The sequence below is a fragment of the Anopheles merus genome, chromosome 2L (assembly GCF_017562075.2).
Source record: "Anopheles merus strain MAF chromosome 2L, AmerM5.1, whole genome shotgun sequence".
Taxonomy (NCBI): Eukaryota; Metazoa; Arthropoda; class Insecta; order Diptera; family Culicidae; genus Anopheles; species Anopheles merus.
In genome coordinates, this window is record NC_054083.1 from 3,418,273 (window position 1) to 3,440,133 (window position 21,861).

Sequence of the window (21,861 nt, forward strand, 5' to 3'; positions counted from 1 at the left end):
AGCTGAATTGAAAAGAAATGTTCTACATATCACACGCACGTTTGCTTCGATCGTTTGTCTTTTAAATACCCCCAACAGCAGAGCCGGTCGCAAAGATGGTGATGACAATCCAATGGTTGTGTTGTCTCTCAGGTAGCGAGATCAAAAATGCATGGACTTTGTAGCTACAGTGGATGAAAATATATGCATCAGAATCAAACAGTTGTGCGGTTTCCGCAGGCACGCATACACACTAGTGATGCGCGTTGCGTTCCGAACCTGCCAGTTGCGATCCATTCCAGCATGCAAGCATCCGGACCGCGATCCTTATTTTTTACCCAAGCAGGTTCAAACTGAACCTGTTGCTCCTACCGTTCTTTGCGATCCGACCTGAACCGACTGTTATCAACGATCTTATCGATCCGATCTGAACCGGCTGCTCTCAGCGTTCTCGGCGATCTGTGCGGGGCCGGTTGCTCTCACCCAAGTAGCAACCGAAGCTTTTTTCTCCCAGTTTCAACCCCCTCATGTCCACAAACTGCCTTCGCTTACTATTCCTATCCCGTTTCTACATTCCACAACGTTTGTTGCGTTCTCACTCATCAGGGTGTTAGTCAATTCTCTCTTGCCACACGAAGAGAATTCTCCTGCACACTTCGTGTGTTTGATTCTACCCATCCCTGTTGAACACACGTCATTTTCTTCCATCGCACTCATCAGGGTGTTTGCTCTTTTCCATCCAAGCCAAAGAGCGACTTCAGTGTGCTCTGAACCGTGGACGTGAGAGTGTGTGTTTGTGTGCTGCGTGAACTATTTTTCCTGCGTGAAACACTTTCCATACTGCGCCATCCGCGGTGTTCTTTCTGCTTTATCGGAGGACAAATTGTTATCATCTAATTGTTTCGGTAAGTGTCCTTTTCTAAGTGTCTAGTGTTATGTGACATTTATTCTAATTAAAACATTGCACTTTACATGTTTCAGATGTGTGCTGCTACCGCTAGCTGTTCTCCAAACCTCTTCAAATTGCGACACTGTGTGCACAGGCGTTCAAGGTTCAATTGATCCTCGAGCACAAAGGTAAGTTTGTCACATCTTTAAATCAAGTGTAATTTTTTTAACAAAGTGTGTCTATTAATTGTGTACTTTCATCAACAGCCTTCATACAACACCGCGGTTGAGGCGCGTCAAATCTGATGACATCTTTCCTGAACCAAGCAGGCTGAACACGCGCACCACCACGGGCTCCAGCGCGGTGTGAAGAGGAAAGAAGAAAAGACAGAATTGGAAACAGCCGCGCCAGGCTTCCAACCACCGTGTGTGTGTATGTAAGTATGTGAGAACACATGTGTGAATCCTCTTGTGGGAACTGCAAAAGAAGAGAATAAAGAGTGTGAAGCAGCTAGACTGCCGCAACCAAATCAAGAGAGTGAATTCTCATTTCAATCCGAAAAACTGGGAGAGAGTGATGACATGCGAGAGAAAATAAAACTAGAAACACGAGAGAGGGCCACACGAAGCGCTTTCGGGTTTTTTCGCCTTCGCGCACATTTTGCTTTATGCGCGCGACTAAGTGAGCCTTGATGAGCGCGATGGCTCCCATACAAAGGCCTTCGGCTTTGCTAGCTGGGCAGTGCTTATTGCGATCCGGCCTAGAACGCACGACATTCTACTCTCTTTGTATTGATGAGCCGGTTTGCCGGTTCAATTTAACACTTTGACCGCCGGCCTGACGTCACAGTTTTTGAGTGAGCACGTAGCGCATGGCAAGAGAGCGATGAGAGCGACAGTTTCTCGTGCCATTGTTATAATTCTTTTGTTTCATTGCGATAAGCGGCGTAGCACATGTCGTTTTCGTTCTCTCTTTCCTATCTCATTCGTTCTAAAGAGAATCACTGAGCGTCAGATGCATAGCCGAACGGTGAGCAAACCCGTCATGCGAATTTATATGACACGGCGCTTAAAGTGTTAAACCTGTTTCTCTCGGCGTTCTCTTCGATCCAGTCTGGAACGCACGATCATCTGCTCTCTTTCGTACGATGGGCCGATTTGGTACGTACAAAGGAAGCAGGTAAAATCTGAACCTGTTTCTCTCAGCGTTCTTTTCGTTCCGGTAAAGAACGGCGTTCTCTTTTGCTTCTTTCTAGTATGGACACACACACACACATTCTGTCTATGTGAGTGATAACAGCGCAAGCCATACTCTCTCAGTCAAAGAGATAACGGTAAAACACCTGAGCCGTGAAGCCAGGATAGAGATTTGTGATTGGTGGGAAGCTAATCGCCAAAATTTAAAGAGACAATCCTGCACTAGCGGTAAGCGCAATGAATAAAATGTTCCTCTTCTGCCATATGGATGTTATCAGTATAGGTGCGTTATTTGGACTGGATTGTGGTAGTCAATGAATTGCTATGTGTCTGGTGCTAAGCTGCTTCGTTGCGCATGCATCTCCAATGAACTCGTTTGAATTTTTACCTTAGATCTTCTTTGTTCAACTAAACAATGAGGGTGCATGACATGTTTATCCTTCCGTAATAATTTCTTTAACACCGTTTATCGCCCCGTGAAACAGCGCTATTCTTATGGACAATTAAAGTGCACTACCGGACACTTTCACACGGGTAGTTCAACGTACAGTATAATGTCAATTCTACAGAAACAACTTAACAGTTTATGTATTTTAAATAAACCAATGTTATTCGATGCTATCTGCTTCTATTAAGAAATATTAATTCTATCAGTGTAGTGTAATTTAATCCATACTAAATTTAAAAAAAACCGATTAAACTGCTAAGCTTTATGATTTTGCATCAAAATTTCATACGCGTTGCAACAAATTTCTGATTTACTTCTTTATTTAGAAATATAAAAAGGGAATAATGATTAATTTTAGTAAAAACAAACAAAATTCCTTAACCTTTAAATGAAAAAGGAACTGTATAGCGGGTATATTTAATTAGAAGAATAGTTTTACACATTCAGTAAACTATTATTAAGCTGTGTTTTTACTGTGTGTGTGATTACTGCACAAAAAATATAATACAAAATATTCAAAGAACACTTTGAAGTTAACTATATATAAAGTGAGCAACTGAAAAAAGCGTAACCATGGTAGGTCATCTTGAACCTGCGTTCCGCATTCCGTTCTTTTTCTCCAGATTGGCAGGTTCGTTCCGTTCCTCGATCTTCGGAACTATTCTCATCATTAATACACACACATACGCACGCACGCACACATGCTCGTACGCGCGCATGCGAGCAAGCACCCACGCACGTACGCGCGCATGCAAGCACGCACCCACAAAAGCGCGTACGCGAGCACGCACCCCCACCAACCACCACACCACCCCTCCCCCCCTCCCGCATGATCGATTACGGCTACCTTATCGGAAGAAAGGCTGGTTCAGCTATCTCAGGTATGTCAAACTGGCGGCCCGCATCGATTCTGAATGCGGCTCGCGAGAATATTTTAAGAATTACTAAAAGCACTGCAGACCATAAATCTGTTACTACTATTTGTCAAAGTGTATTTTATTTTCCAGAGAAGAACAATCCTTTTTTTGGTATATTTTTCGAAACTAACATGAATGTACCCATAACATCTCATAAACTTATTCTACACAATCGTACATATCAATCGAGACCCTTAAGAGTCATTGAATCGAATGCAAGCTCAGTCGTATTATGTTTCGATTAAATTCTGAATATTAGCATAATTTTGTGCACACTCGATTGCACATTGTATGGAAAAATAGATTTGCGTCAACTGTCTACAAACGAAAAAGGATTGAAAATAACTTGATGCACACACTAGGAAACTTCGCAACAACTAGTGATTGATTGTCGGAATCGCATCCACGACTCAAAACCATTTCCGATCTTAGCTATTCCGACGTCGAATCCGGCCAAATCAAACCAACAGTTCCGTTCGGTGCCGTCCGAAGCCTATAGAGCAGTTTAGAGCCATTCGAAACCGTTGGAGTCTTCGGTTGTCCCACCGAATTTGACAATCTCCATGCCCCCGACTGCCGAGTAAAGGATTCATTCGGCTCCGAATTTTTTCCGACCTTAGAATGTTACATAATTGATGTTCGTTTGGAGCCACTTCTGTATTTTGTCATAATCATGCCACCATGAATGTTAATAATTGTGATTGTTGCCAAGTTGGAATTATTTGTAACCAACATTCTGCAAGACGAATTAATGTACTTTCCAACCTCCTCAAAAATCAAAACCAAAATTATATGATTACGCTCAAGCCTAAAGGATTTAGATGAAGGATAAAAATAATCGAAATGCCTAAGCCTTGCAATACAAAACTTATTAATAGATAAGCTCACACAGTCCTCAATTCGCGAATCATCTCCCTTCAAGTGTCAAAAACAGATTTGCCGATCTGTATGAGATCACACACCACGAATCTTCGTCAGATAAAATTATCGTAATTTGAAAAAAGTTATTCGTAAAATACGGGTTGTTATAAGAAATGAATATGTCACCAGAACACTTGGAACATGGAAATTAGCGAAAAATAATGTTTAAACACGTTTCATTACAATTTTTCTCTTGATCTGTCAACAAATTGCAAGTGTAAACAGTTTAAAATTAGGTTACTTATACTTATCTCGGGTGCAATAATCTAATCTACAAGAACTGCAATAAAATAGGAATGACAGCGAACAGAACGGCACCTCCTACGACACACACAAAACGATAGAAAGCCCTCGTGTACGATAAAAGCAACAATTGTGAAAAATAAAGCTGTTTACACAAGCAAATATTTTTGTTATTCATCCAGCGATGGATAGCTCGGATTGCTTGAAAAAGATTCACCACAGACTGCTAGACTTCCCACACTTCGGTGAAAAAGTGTGTTTGACAGATATTTTCTAGCAGAACTACCGTAAGAGAACGCGAGTAATGAAATATATCCTATTTTAATAATAATATTGAAAGTACATTAAACATTTTTTCTAGTATAAAAAAATGCACATATAAAAATAACATCGCGAATTTGTACATAACAAACCATTCCAGATAAGAAGCGAGGAGTACAAAAAGTCAATTTGATTAACAATAAAAATCTAAAAAAGTATTTTACATAAATATTGGGGTATATTTTCCATTCTCAACTTTGCGGCCCGCGAATCACCGAAAATTTGTACTTGCGGCCCTCTGATGAAATGAGTTTGACACAGCTGAGCTATCTTGTAGCGCATCCTTATTCAAAGCGCCGTGCGGGGTGGGGGTCGCGACATGATAGAGTGGACGGTCATTTTCCCTGCGCTGTGTGTGTGTTGTGGCCAGAAAACTCGAGACAAATTCCGGCACATTGAAAAAAAAAAAAAAATTTGTCACTATACACCGTGCTACATGATGCTTAGAAGGTCGTTGAAGCATCTAACATGTTCAAATTAAAAAAAAAATCGATTAGTGTAAGACGTTCTCCTACGCTTGTTTGAAATAGCCTTCTTCACCCTCGATTGACACTCGAATGGTCTCATCAGCAGCGGCACGAAATAAAATAAACCATCAATACACCCAAGGAACATTTTAAATCTTATCATAGTTTTAACGATGTTGCTACGGAAATTTCATTAAGCCTTCTTTTTTCATTTGAAAGTCGTGTATGGCCTCATAAGACTAAAATAAAACTAACTTAAGACTGAAAGGGCCCATCTACAGAACTCTGTTAAGACTACTAGTTAAAACCATTTATAGACCTTTAAGGTGCAAATAAACTATCAAAATAACAACATATTGCTATGGATATGTTCTTGAGATGACAATGAAGCATTGAATATGAAGTCATAATAATGGTTGAGAATTATTTGCGTATTTTTATGTTGTATTGATATTTTTTCTGATGATCTCGCTCGCGTACGAGCAGAAATCCATGCCAAGAAAATTTCATTGTTGAAATACATTATAATAATTTGGAAAATATCGAAGCGCCTCAAATAATATGCAGCTTTTTAGTTTGAAAATAGATTATTAAAAAATACAGATTCGTTTTAAACGACATCAATTTGCACCAAAAGGAGTGTCGTATTAAAAATGAGGTGAAGGTCGTTTTGGAAATTGCCATTTTTTTCTGTTTGTCATGTAAACTATGATTTTGTTTATGAAAATATCAACATGGCTGACACATATTGCTTACACAAATGAAAAATCATATTAATAAAAATTGATTCCATTGGCTTAAGATCAGAAGGACTTTCCGGATCACAAGTTTAGTTGATTTGTAATGCAATATGTGTGGCTAAGATCTAAGACAGCACATAGCTATATGAACCGCTTGTGAAGATTAATTAGTTTTAAGAATCTCCTCGTACAGGCAGTGTCAGAGATACGCGGAATCTGGTATACGCATATTTACATAATCGTGATTTTCTCAGTTTTATCCATTTTTATTTATTAATTAAATTAAAAATACATCGAATAATCTTTGCAGGGGATAAAACCACCCACTACAAGCAAAAGGAAAATAAAATTAAACATTGTTTGGCTGAAAATCCCAGAATACAATTTACGAAGAAGTTAAGAAGTTAATACTCGGCTTATCAACATTTTTCGTTAATAGCGTATTTCAAGTACAACCTGTATAGCCTGTTTCAAGTTCCCTTCGTCCAAGACTTAATATGCATTTAATAAGATCAATTGATATTGATGCTTTAGTCTCAAATAACAAGTTTTGAAACGTGCTTAAGAATACATTTACAGGTTGATTAAAGCCAGCCATCAAAACTCCAATTTTAGTTTGAACAGACAAACATATAAGCGTTATAGTCTCAAGTAACAAGTCTTTAAACGTGCTTAAGAATGCGTTTACAGGATGATTAAACCCAGCCATCAAAACTCCAATTTTAGTTTGTACAGACAGTCTTATTAGCTACTTCAGCACGTTTTAAAGGTTTAACAACTTTAAAGACTGTTAAGCATCTTCAAAAGACATGTTAAAACTATGTGGCTCTGTAAACTCATATTAAAAAATGCTTTCAGACATGTTTAAGTGTAAAAGGTATGGGAAATGTTTCTTGGGAACCCACCGATAACACCTTAAATCCCAATCCAGCTTCTCCCGCATCGTCAAGGTCACACACAAATTAATAAATGCTAATACCCACCAATTACAATACACAACCGCAATGTACATATATACCAACGCATACACACAATCAGCTGGGGGCGGTAGGCACGGGCTGAAGCGCAAGTAAGGCAAAGCAGGAAGGGAAGCGGGAGCGAGAGAAAGAGGAGGAAGAATGGGCGCCAATATTTTTGAAAATTTTTGACCGTTTTGTTTTTTGCTCCGCCGTCTGAAATAGTTCATCCATTTCTTCAACAGATGGCGCAAAACGATGCAAAAAATTACGCAGGAAACTGCTCGAATTTGCGCAGCGGGTGGATCAATCCGGATCAGTCCGGATCAGTCCGGATCAGTCCGGATCAGTCCGGATCAGTCCGGATCAGTCCGTATCAGTGCGGGTCAGTCCGGATCAGTCCGGATCAGTCCGAATCAGTCTGGATCAGTCCGTATCAGTCCGGATCAATCCGGATCAGACAGGATCTGTCCGGATTGTTAACGCTAGGGTTAACACACAGCAGACTGGACATGCTGTGTGTGATAACAACACAACAGTCAGAGCGCGGTATGAGCATACGAGTTATATAGATTTGATGTGTGCGGAGCAAGCTCGCGAACAAGAGCGCGGACTTATCACTGGGGAGAGGCCGCGTGTTTTTTTGACAGATGAACACAATAGATAGCGGCGAAAGGTTGAAATCAAGTGAATAAACGACTTAATGAAAACAGAGTAAGACACACATTTAGTTGCAGTTTTTTTAAGTAAAACACCAGAAATTCCGAAAACAGTATCCTGCGAAATCACGGATCAGTCTGGACCAGTCCGATCAGTCCAGATCAGTCCGGATCAGTCCGGATCAGGGCGTATTAGTCCGGATCAAGGCGGATCAGTCCGGATCAGTCTGGATCAATTTGGATCGGATCAGTTGAAACGTGGTTAAGATGGTTCAAATTGAATTTCCCTGATCTACCAATACATCGTGCTCTTAGGGCTAAATACAAAAAGTGTATTTACAAATTTTTGTAAACAAAATGAATTTGTATTACATGAACAATATTCAGCCAAACAGAGCCTAGAGCTAGAGCCGAATAATTATGTATTAGTTTTAAATAAATAATTGCCTACACATTAGGAATTATTAGAAGGCCGCGAAACATTAAATCAAATGAAAATAATTCAAATATTCTTTAGGCAACGAACTAAATAATAATAAACCGATCGAAACCGGTAAAAAAATTCCTTAGTACAAAAAAATCAAACATCAGTTGTGATGTAATAACAATAACTTCGAAGAAAAAGTTATAAGAACATGTATTGGTTTTTGGGCAGTATGCCATGTTGATTATAAGAAGAGACCATATTTATAAATGGTTATGTTTACCAGAATCTCCGTCTTCTCTACCTATTGGAGATGAGAAAAATGGTAAACTAACAAAAACATATAAAATATGCTACTTTATGGCATTGTACCGCTATTGTCAATAAAATTGAGGTCTTTATGACTACCTTGCGACCTTACTCCATGTTTCTGGTACTGTAAAATTATTCATAATTAGGGGAAAGAAACAAGATATACCGCTCAGGTCAATTCACAGCGTTTTTGGACAGACGAGACAGCCATGTAGCATTTCCAACAGTTGTGAAAGTGACGAAAACACATGCAGAGCAAGTTATAGGATTATAATCACTCTTTTAAGTTTGTTTGCCTGCTAGTTATTATGCAGGTGTGTAAGATAAAGTATGTATGCCTAAAGCTACCTAACAGAAAATATTATGTTCACAACACTGGCTTAGATTTGTTAAGAGATCCTCAATGTCTGAGCGTATTATAGTAAGGAATTATTAAGGGAAACACTGCTGACCACGTACCACTAAACTTTTGAAACAATGATATTATGAAACAATGATGTAATATGTAGCGCGTGTTCATGAAATCAAATGTAACATCTACTTACTTAATAAAAACTAATTTACTTTCTCAAACGATGCGTACTAAAAGTGAATAGCATGCTCTTTTGATCATTTTTTCTTTACAAATAATAATAATAAATTCACCAAGTAATTGAGCAAATGTGTAATAACTTTGAAGATACAGTGCAGTCGCAGCTTGACACTGGATAAGTACAGACATATTTGCAGACAGCTCCGCTTTTCATACACACTATCAAATAATACTACAACACCACGACTAGCGCTCTTCTCACGTCATGGTGGAAGGGCGAAAAGAGGCCATAGGCCCAAATCGTTACCAATACGACCATACAGAGACGAAGCCGACACGCGCAGCCTATCGGACCCATGAGACAACAGTTACGCACTGCTCAGCGATAACGAAGAAGAGCTCCCCAAAAACAGGACAGACAGGCTATCCCTAAGTTGGTAAGTAACACCAACACAACCAACGCGTCCGGAAGAGACACATGCAAAATACCACCGATAGTGGTCAAAACCTCGTCCGTAGCCTTTGTTCTTGCCGTTCCGTTATTGCCGCAGGTGCATTGCACTACAACACACGACGCCGACGTATCATGGTACAATCGTCCAAGTTACTAACACTAGTGACTTTAGAACCGTAGTGAGTCACTTACAAAAAACAACTTTGCCCTTCCATACATATCAATTGGAAGAAAATATAACAACCAAAATCGTGCTCTACGGTTTACATGACCTTCCAACCGAAGAAGTGAAGTTTTAAGCTCCGAAAGTCTCGCATCAAAAAGTGTTAAGAAGTTGGTGCAAAGAAGCGTTACGATAAACACGCGGTATATCTGCTTCACTTTAGTGTGGGTGGTATATCAATGTAGCTATTAGGCACTATCACCGCTCTCGATCACTGTGTGATAAAATAGTCATACTATTCTAAAAAAGCGGGACCAATGCAATGCAAACGATGCCAATTATTCGGACACGGAGCAAAGAATTGTAACCGAATAGAAAAATGCAACAAATGTGCTGAGGAACACTCATCAGTGTTAAGCCCTCTCACCGCGTGTACTTCGGCGAGCGATGGAAAAGTACCTGAAAACAAATTGAAATGTGCCTACTGCGATGCTAATCATACGGCTAGTTACATTGATTGCCCAAAACGTCCGGCGGTAAATAAACCGAAGATGATTTCCAACACCACCACAAGCTACCGACCCGTACGGGGTGATTTTCCGGCACTCCCACAAACTATAGCATTGCATGGATGGAGAACTTACGAACACATCGACAAACCAACGCAGCAGGCGCCAATCACCAAACAACCACGTAAAAATGCTTGTGAAAGTTATACAAACCAGCCAGATTTGTTTAATGCGGAACAAGTAATTCCAATAGTGGAGCAGGAAAAATCCTTTTGAACGAATCGCAAAAAGGCCAATTTTCAATTTAACATCCTAACTAACTCACTTACATTCCCGCAGACGCATCCAGAAACCCTTCTTATTTGGACCTAACATTAAGCAATAATATCGTTAATAACGTTTTTTCTCAATTAAAAACACCCGCAGCACTTACTTCTGACCTTCTACCAATTATTTTCACAATTCAAAATTCAAGAACTAATATTATTCCTGATTTCAAGATCCCAGATTACAGAAAAGCAGATTGGAATATGTTCACTATCAAACTATCATGAATCAAATCATTAATCTGTCCCCAAAACACCTTTGTTTTGGGGACAGATCAATGATTTGAGCTAATATAATTAGCTCTTCTCAAATTGCTGTATGATGATTTTTCTGTATCATCTTCAGCTAAATCATCTAATTTTATAATTAGACATTTAAATAACGCTTTAGAAACAAATGCAAAATATTATGATAAATGGAAACTTTAAACAAAAACTTCTAAATCGGAGGCAATTTATTTCACACGGAAAACAACTATACAGAAACTACCTCAAAGAGAATTAGAAATGAGACAAGAAAACATACCCTGGAAAACGAGTATCAAATAATTACCGAAAACTTATTAACAAGAACAGAAAAATGTTAAAATGTACATACCCTTTCTTAACCGCAGATCAAAATTAAACATGAAGCACAAACTACTAACTACTCAACAACAAAGCATTTTTCCGATCAGTATTCACATAAGCAGCTCCAGCAGGGAAGGGTGTAGCATTACAGGGTTTTCCAAGAGTTCTCATAATTGTGGGACACTTCCTGGACTCTTTCTTACGGGAAATGAACTTCATATGATGGAAATTGGACTACGTGGCACCCTTTTTGGACGGGATCCTTGAAAATACTTATTGGATTTGTCCAACAAGTGTGCTTTAGAGTCCAATTCCTATTACATTAAGTTCATTTCAAGTAAGAATTAGGCTACAAAGTATCCCACAGCTATGAGAACTCCTGAAAAACCCTGTATGTCACATAAAAATACTTCAGGCCAAACAAAATAAATTACTGATAATGATTATTAATGTCCCACCGTGGTTTAATACTAGAGAACTACACAATATAACCAATATACCGACAATGGAGCCCTTCACAATTCTAGTCAGCTTTTTGTATGAAGTTTGACAGTTGGAGGTTGAAATCATGTAAACACTCCAAAACCACACATAAAACTAGGCTGCAATTTACAGTCTACATCAGCGGTCGGCAAAGTCCGGCCCGCCGCAACATTCAATCCGGCCCGCGAAAGGATTTGACTGATTTTGAAAGATGGGAAGAAACGATTCGTACACAAATTACTGAAGATTCTTCAGTATACCATATTATACCATCGTACTTTTTCAACTGAAATTAAATGAACGACGTTCGAATGACGGACCGTGCAGTATGTATGTTCGAACCCGAGGTCAATATCCCCGTAACTTTTGCATGAAAAAATATGCCATTTTCGGCTGGCTGTAGAAAAAAAAAACAGTAGGAAAGATAATTTCTTTACATTTACATCTATTGAAAGGGAATTATTTGAGCTTACTTAAACAAATAAGATCAAGACTTTGTGAATTGCCTTTTGTCGGTTAGGAATTTTCAGCATGGTGGACGAAGACATACGTGACTTAAGCTATGCCTTCGATTTTCATCAATTCCTCCTAAGTTTTCGCTACAAAATTGTTAGAGTAGAATTTTTGCATCACGTTGGTGCAGAAAAAATCGATAGGACACAGGTGACGGATGTTGGACCTGTTGGCGGACTAGGGTGTTATATCGAAATTCTGTCGAAATTCACCTGAAATGATTGCATTGAGTTTTCGCGTAATTGTTTGCCACTGCGAAGTCAGTGGATGCGATTTCTAATTCCTGATCTGTTTATTCATGTTTCCCAGGTATTATTTTACTTTTTGTTGGGTTGCATCGATCTCCCGATCCAGCTAACGCAGTAATGTAGCCACTTGTCCCTCTGTCAAGGATAAAGTATCCCACAGCTATGAGAACTCCTGAAAAACCCTGTATGTCACATAAAAATACTTCAGGCCAAACAAAATAAATTACTGATAATGATTATTAATGTCCCACCGTGGTTTAATACTAGAGAACTACACAATATAACCAATATACCGACAATGGGGCCCTTCACAATTCTAGTCAGCTTTTTGTATGAAGTTTGACAGTTGGAGGTTGAAATCATGTAAACACTCCAAAACCACACATAAAACTAGGCTGCAATTTACAGTCTACATCAGCGGTCGGCAAAGTCCGGCCCGCCGCAACATTCAAACCGGCCCGCGAAAGGATTTGACTGATTTTGAAAGATGGGAAGAAACGATTCGTACACAAATTACTGAAGATTCTTCAGTATACCATATTATACCATCGTACTTTTTCAACTGAAATTAAATGAACGACGTTCGAATGACGGACCGTGCAGTATGTATGTTCGAACCCGAGGTCAATATCCCCGTAACTTTTGCATGAAAAAATATGCCATTTTCGGCTGGCTGTAGAAAAAAACAGTAGGAAAGATAATTTCTTTACATTTACATCTATTGAAAGGGAATTATTTGAGCTTACTTAAACAAATAAGATCAAGACTTTGTGAATTGCCTTTCGTCGGTTAGGAATTTTCAGCATGGTGGACGAAGACATGCGTGACTTAAGCTATGCCTTCGATTTTCATCAATTCCTCCTAAGTTTTCGCTACAAAATTGTTAGAGTAGAATTTTTGCATCACGTTGGTGCAGAAAAAATCGATAGGACACAGGTGATGGATGTTGGACCTGTTGGCGGACTAGGGTGTTATATCGAAATTCTGTCGAAATTCACCTGAAATGATTGCATTGAGTTTTCGCGTAATTCTTTGCCACTGCGAAGTCAGTGGATGCGATTTCTAATTCCTGATCTGTTTATTCATGTTTCCCAGGTATTATTTTACTTTTTGTTGGGTTGCATCGATCTCCCGATCCAGCTAACGCAGTAATGTAGCCACTTGTCCCTCTGTCAAGGATATATATATATATATATATATATATATATATATATATATATATATATATATATATATATATATATATATATATATATATATATATATATATATATATATATATATATATATATATATATATATACATATATATACTGAAAGCCAAGCCCACAAGTAAGTGGTACGGAGGCAGGCCTTGACCGACAACGGTTGTTGAGCCAAAAGAAGAAAATTATATATTATAATATTATAAGATAATAAATATAATAATCAAATAATATGGTACAGAACATTATTTTTAACAGGAAATAAGAATTATGATACATTGATATATTTATTTGCAAATAATTATATTATTGTAATAAAAAAATAACTTCTATTAAGCTCTAAAACAAATCTCGTGCAGTGGAGCACCGTTGAATGCCGTTGAAAAGTGAAAGAGCACCGTTTATATTAAACCGTTAAAACAACAGGAATTTGTGATTGAATATATGATCCTTGTTTTTCGAGTATCCAGGCGAGGTCAGCGATCAGCCCGAAAAAACGGCGCTCCACTGTATATGTATAGATTTAAACTGCTGCCGCGCTGCCATGATTAATAACGGCCTTTTTGTGGATTTTGCAAGGAAAAATATATCATTTTATGTCTTTATCAAGCTACAATTTGCGCTGTTAGAACTGTTTTTGGAGTGCTCTAATTTTAACTGCTAAAACTATGGTCGAAAAAACCTCGCTTCACACTAACTGTCAAAGTGCTGTAAACAACAACAACAAACTTGTGCTTTGTATGGGAGTTAGAAAATTGCAATTAAATTAAGTTTAGTGTAATATCTGAACAAAGATAGATATTCAGCGAGTTGTAGATTTGTTTAGGCAATAGACTCTTTCAGCGAGATATAAATTTGTTCGGAAGCAGGCGTTGACATGTTCGGTTCTACTGTAGAGCTGTCACATTCGTACCCCTTGGACTGCAGTTTGGATCATTCTCATCAGAAGATAAACAAACGGTTTTTGAAAAAATATGTTTGTTTTAACTAATTTATGTATTAAACAGCTTCGGGAATGATTATTAGCTACTTTTAGAACATTTTTAGAATGAAAAATTTAACGCTGCGGCACATGGTGTAAATAAAACAAATGACAGCACTACAGAATCGCTGAACATGTCAACGCCTACTTCCGAACAATTCTATATCTCGCTGAAAGAGTCCATTATATGCATGAACAAATCTACAACAGGCTGAATATGTCTATAAACAGGGTTTTCGATGATATTATTGACATTTTCAGCGAGTTGTTGATTCGTTCAAGGCATATAATTGACCCTACCCGCAAATTTCCGTTAAATGCCTTCTAATCGGCTTGTAATCGCCGGCGAATTGAAGGCGATCAGCAGTGCATTTAGCAGTAAATAAATGCCTTTGAAATATGTCAATGAAAAATTTCGGTTTTTATTTGAAATTTTAAATTGCAACTGTCCAAAGAAAACCTTACGAGCGTCTTCAGCACTGCACTGTTGTACTGTTCCCAGATACGAGCGTGAGATTCGATAGCACGATTTACGTGTTATGTTCTCTTGCGTTAAGCTCTGAGCTATTTCACTTTATTAAAGATGGTCTGCATTATTCGATTGTTAAAGACCAACCCGTTGAAAGGTGTTAATATATCAAACTCATTTCGATAACTCTATAAAAAGGGGAAATGAGATACACATTTCTCCCATTCTGATAATGAAGGGTGAACATAGTGTAATTATTATGTTTTTTAAAAAAGGTATCATTTTAATTTAGCTTCACATAAATATTGTTTGTATTAATTATAGCAAGAAAATATTATTTTAAAAAGAAATAAACACGGCAAAAGATCATACCAAATCAGAATTTGAACACACGCTTTCCCGGTTAGGAACCAAAAGCATTGTCACTGATCTATTTGGCAGTTACATTAGTAAGTGTGCAAAACCAGCATGTAAACAAGCTAAGAGGGCGGCAAGCTATCTGTTCTCGTTGAATCAAAAAGTTGAAAGATTTCGAAGAGTTAGAGTCCTGAAATTTTCGGTTGAAATCTTTATTCGCCTTCTAAGGCGACTAAGGCCTTAAATGCCTTCTGAATGCCTTCAAAGCCGTTTAATGCTGGTAGGGGACTCTTTCAGTGAGATATAGAACTGTTCGGAAGAAGGCGTTGACATGTTCATCATACAATCAAAAATGTATTATTACTAGAGGCATCCATATTTTTCCTGACAAATTTATGAAATAATTAATAGTTTTTGTTGCGATTACTGAACCGATTTATAATTTTAATTATAAATAAAATTTGAATCGAAAAGGGCTCTTAGATGTCAAACTGCTGTAACGAACTTTTGGCTACTTGTCAAATCGTTCTACATAGCTTGACCTCGTTCCTACACAGTCCTTGACCTGGACGCTTCGGTTTTTCTCTAATTTTGTTTTTAACTGTCAAATAGAGTACAGGTGTCCCCCGAGATACGACTGTATATGGGACCGAAAAAAAGTCCCAACGCAAGGCGTAAGTCGAAAAAGTCGTATGTCGAATATCTGTCAATGTAAAGTTTATAACCGAAGTTGAAGAGTCGAAATCTATGATATCGTGTTTTTATTTGAAACAATGTTCGATAATGTATTAATTTTACACAAAAAGTCGTTTACACGATATAGATATTCAATATCGGGTAGTTGTGGAATCTTTGGAAATTTGTGTGTAACGGTTATCAGCTCAGAAATTCAAAAATATACCTCAATTTCTTCTCGATGACAACTTTTCACTGTCAAAATCAAAATCGTCGTATCTGCGAATCGTCGTAACTCGAGGGGGTCGTAACTCGGGGGACGCCTGTATGTTGATATGATGTACAGCAATTATCCGCAGTACGCGATACTCGATATACGCGAATTCGCATTACGGGATTCCTCTAAATTTGACAACTCCATGTGTTTTTTTACAAATATATTATAATTATTTGAAATAATTCATGTTCTTTTTGAATTTCCTTAATGTTCTTGATGTATTTTGCAATACATTTGTACAAAATATACCTGTTTTATAACAAAAAACTTTAATGCAAAACTGCGCGATATATTTCAATCCTCGAACCGGTAGTGTAAACTATTTTTCCATAGGAATCCGCTATACGCGAAAACTCGAGATACGCTATTGCGCTCGGTCCCGTACGATAGCGTATATCGGATAATGACTGTATAAAGAGCGATCATAACAAAGTAGTAAAAATCATTTATAGGTTATTGATAAAAACAGCATAAAATATCATGGAACAAACTTTAAATAATCATTAGCCTTTTTTCGGACACAAAATGTATTATTACATTACTACAGAATTTTTTATGCCAAAATCCACGTTTGAAGAATAAACTCTAATCATACATAGACTTTGATATTCCACCTTGAGACAGCTGAATAAAAGGTACCTCCTACGGACGTCACACGAAGCGTAATAGCGACGTCACACGAAGCGTAAACTCAAAAAGCTTACGCTTGATTTATGAGAACGGAAACTTCCTGTCAAAAAATTATAGGGTTGTATGGCTGAAATCCAATTTACGCCAAAGTTTACGCTTCGTGTGACGTCCGTATAACCTTTGGCCTAAACTGAATTTCAGCCATATACTGTTTGAGCTTACGCCTCGTGTGGCGTCGAGGCGACGATTTTGATTTTGACAGTTAAAAGTTGTCATAGAGACGAAATTGATATATTTTTTTAAATTTCTGTGCTGATAATCGTTACAAACACATTTCCACAGGTTCCACAACTCCCCGGTCTTGAATATCTATATTGTGCGCGGCTTTTGGAGGAAAATTAATACATTATCGTACATTATATTTAATAAAATACATGATTTCATAGATCCTGACTCTTCAATTACGGGTATAACCTTTATATTCACAGATATTCGACATACGACTGTTTCGAATTACGCCTTGCTTTGGGACATTTTTTCGGTCCCAAATACAGTCGTATCCCGGGGGACACCTGTAATGACTCATTTGGTTGAATTTAAATATTCATTGAGAAGGGTGTAAATTTATAATCTTCATTCAAAATCATATCGAAGAATTAATTAAGTAGCTAAAACCACCCATCACATGGCAAATTACATGAAAATTAGGTTACTTTGGCTGTAATTTCAGCCAAAGTAATTACTTTGGCAAACAGTAATTACTTTGGCTGAAAAATTGCGTGATTCGACTTACGCGGAAATTCTAAATACGAGCTTTCTTCTCGGTCCCCATTAATAGCGTATCTCGGGGACAGCCTGTACACGCTTTCCATTGTACAGTATGTTCCTGAGATCCGCGGTTTATGCGTTCAAGAAGCATCCGCATAATCCGAAAATCCGCGTAAGTCGAATTTTTCGCTTTTCTGCCAAAATATAAATGTTTGATGGTTTTTTGATAACATTAAGTACTTTCATGCACTTCATAATTTATTTAATGTGAATATAGAAAATTCTGCTGCACTAACCTGTCCTGGTACAGTTACTATACTTATCTTTTTATTCAAATATCACTACTTTTGACCGAACGTTGTTCTTCGTATGATTTTGATTGTCAAAAGTGTGGATTATCGAGGTTCGGATTACCGAGCGTATGCAGGTAGTCCTCGAGATACACGGTATCTATTATACGAGGATTCGAAGATACGCTGTTTTCTTAATTTAACAGTTCTTCGAGCAAATTGTACTGATTTGACACATTAATTGTAAAATGTCGAATAATTTCTGTTTTGATCGAATGTTAGAAACTATTTAAAGATGTTTGTAACTGTAATATTCAGACCGAATCATATCAAATATGTAATAAAGTGGCTAAAACCACCCCCTGCTTGCAAAATTCACGAAAAATAGTGATATTTTGGCAGAAAATCACGAGATTCGACATACGCGGTATTTTGCGGACGTTAACCGTGTATCTCGGGAAGCGCCTGTATATGTAACGCTAATCAGCAAGAAATTTAAAAAAATACATTAATTTTATATATATCATATTTAACTTTTAACTGTAAAAATCAAAATTTTCATACCTGCGAATCGTCGTAACTCGAGGGGTTTAACCCGGGGGACCCCGATATACAAAAACCAGAAATGTTGTCATTGAGCAATTGTTGCCACAACATGTTCATAGATCCAGGCCCATGATCATATTTTTCATCTTTATTTTTGTTTGACCGATTCACAACTCCCACAAAGTTTAATAAACGAACAAGACTCGACCAAAAACAAAGATAACCGCAGAGGTTGTTCTTTTTGATTAAAGATTTCATATCGTTAACCAAAGAGTCAACTGAAGGAAAGTGAATCTTCTATGAATGCTATTGCGCGGGCGCGTTCTGTACAATCTTTTACTTTGTGAAGGGATGAGGAAACGAACTAAAACACAAAATAATTGTAAACCCTTCTTTCCGTTGCCATGCGTCAACTACGTACTCTTAAGTCAGTTCAATTTACATGTCCTGCCATTCATCCATATAATACGCGTAAACGCATCATGTTTTATAAAGAGAGAAAAAAAACAAAACTAACGTGTAGCTACGACTATGAACTGTATTACGAATCGGCAGCACGAGCAATGAGCAAAATAATAAATGTACCCAGATTTACATTTGGCGACATTGATACTGTTTCCTTTTGACAATTGTTTTCTCTAACAATTCATTTTGACTCACATTATACAGTTCATCGAAATACACACACCACACTGATTTACACAAATAATAATCCCACGTTAATAATACACATGCAACCCATTAATATATTAGCACCATTCACTTACCGGTTATTTCGTTGGATGAATACCACTCGCTGAAACTACGAAATGCCACCTTATTTAAACCAGAGTATTTTTTCCTTAAAGATCCTGCATGCAAGAAAACTGTTGATACATTAAATACAAAATGGATAACAAAACATCAACAAACACAGAGCATACACATTGATACACTTTGAAGCGCTTTTAAAATAATTACACGCGCTAATGATGTTTATTTTATCACATAGTTTCGCTGGAACACTCAAATGCTTTTGATGTTACAAATGCATAAATGTGAGTTGAAAACATTCAGACGTGTTTATACTACACGTTTTATAGAAGGAAGGTAATATATATATATATATATATATATATATATATATATATATATATATATATATATATATATATATATATATATATATCGCGAGTATGTTAATAGAAACAAGTATCGGCAGATATTTCCAAAGCAACGTTTTAAAATATTGATGAGGCTCATCCAAACGCTCGATAGCGCGTTAATTTTAGATACACATACGTATATTTGTTGTTGTTTACAGATTTTGAGTCTATTGTCTTCATACGTCTTTAATACATGATCATTTATCACTTTTGTTTATATTGAACATATAATTATTTGTGTATAGTACTAATTTATATAGCAGAAAATATTCCACACGCTTTAGGTCGATGATAAAGAAATAAAAGTTAAAGCTTGTAATAGACAAACCTTTAAGGAAACCAAAATTCGTGCACGATGGTGAAAATGTCGTAAGAATTAAGAGTCAATTTATGATTGTACTTATTTTCTTTTCAATCTTCCTGGTCAGGCAGACAAGCGCCGTAATATTCTAGCACGATGCTCGATTTCGAATATTATTGAAACAATGGCATTTTTAGGCCAATCAACATAACCACATAGGACGTAGAACTGAAAATTTATGTTATACAAGAATCAATTTTTACACTCGCACTCGTTTTATTCCAACACTATCTTTTCCACAAACAAATCCACCAAACAGCAAACATACTAAGCTACAACTCGGATTCTTTAGCTTACTTGATATATATTTTCATTCAACACGTTTACAATGCGCCTCGAATAACAAATCCGTAAACTTCCCTTATTTTTCAAACTTAATCAAACGAATTTACGAATATCAGCAAAGTAATTCAGATGCAATCAAAACTTTTTTTTTTAATTTTTTGCTATGCTTTTTTCCATAAACTCATCCTCTAGATTTGTTTCAAGTGCCGATTCGTTGGCTCCTTTATTCCGTGTTAAACGCACACTCCGGCTTTCTATGTTAAAGATGGCGTCGCTTTATTTTACTTTACCTTTTACAACCAACACCTGTTCCTTATCGCGTATCGTTCGATTGCAGTTTACAGTTTACAGACATAAACGTTGTTTAACGACATATCAGAATAATGTTTTTAACACACTGGAATTCACAAACAAATTTTACACATAAATAGACACCTAATTCTTTTCAGCTATCGAACATCACAACTGCACACACCGAAGCTTTCTAACGAAATGCTACACGCATACTACTCATTCTACAAACGTATACCCTCATCATCTATAGATGACGTTTGCTGTTGTGTTTGTGAGAACAGAACTCGTGTATGTAGTTGTGAAACTTGACCCGTTTGTATTCTTCACACTTATACTATGAACTCAAGAACGTATCTTCCTAAAGTTCCATAGTTCCAAGTTCCAAGTTCCATACAAACATTTCCATGGACACTCTAAGTTATGAAAAGTTCATGCCTGGAAAAAATATCATAAACTTGATGTAATGGAGATATTCCGATTAAGTATATGATTTAGTATAGTATGCACTGCTTATATTCTTGGAATGGGAAAGACAAAAAATAATAAAGAAGGAGTTATACATTCTTGTAAGTGTTTAGAGTAATATAAGGATGTAATAATAATTTTGTGTTCAGCCAATCTTAAGATAACCAATCATACATCAGTGTGTGTAACTACATTATGGAAAGAGGTGCGGCTGCAAAATGCAGGGATGGTTGGAATTACTAAGGCCTGGGTCTATGAACATGTTGCGGCAACATTTGTTCAATGGTAACATTTATGGGTTTTCCTTTTTATTTAAAAAACTGTGCACAAATTAATTGAAAAAACACACACACACATTTTAAAATTAAGTTGAAGTCCAAAAATGTTCATGCAACAAATAAACATGAAATAAATCGATTTGTTTCTCTTGCAACAAAAATGTTCCCGCAACATGAGTTTGACAGTTCGTCCATACGTTTTGGCCAAGGTGGAATGTATAATGAGGTGTAGTTATAGCGCTTTTGGCGATCCCCCCCCCCCTGGGCTCCGATTTTGACAGATGGTTTACCGCTTGCATATGTATTGATGGATTGTTTACGTTTTGCATGGTCAATATTTGGTGGAAATCAACTGGGGTGAATATTTTAGTTTATTAGAACACAGCCCGTGATTTAAAATGGAAATTTTCCTTCGAGAACTTGAAGCGTTCGCCAAACGCGGAAAACTAACTGTCAGTTTTCTTCGTCGATTCTTCTTCCACCTAGCTGTCAAAACGGGATTATAACTTGACTTGATATCTTTACGGTCCTTGGTTTTGGCAACAAATGTTCCCGCAACATTTT

At 37.3% G+C, this 21,861-nt stretch overlaps 1 protein-coding gene across 11 annotated transcripts in view; it reads right to left on the reverse strand.

Annotated features, from left to right (window-relative positions):
• Window positions 1-20,986, reverse strand: part of LOC121591477 (homeobox protein extradenticle) — a 57,786-nt gene extending 36,800 nt beyond the window's left edge. Inside the window, exons 1-3 of one of the 11 annotated variants that reach the window (XM_041912010.1) lie at window positions 20,696-20,943; window positions 19,430-19,481; window positions 19,237-19,335 (exon numbers count right to left, since the gene is read on the reverse strand). The gene's annotated coding sequence lies outside the window, so the exon portion shown is untranslated. Of the gene's footprint in view, window positions 1-19,236; window positions 19,336-19,429; window positions 19,537-19,942; window positions 20,120-20,550 lie in introns of those variants that run through there. The other 10 variants (XM_041912007.1, XM_041912003.1, XM_041912005.1 and 7 more) reach the window with 10 other exon arrangements.
• Between the last annotated feature and the right edge of the window lie 875 nt (window positions 20,987-21,861).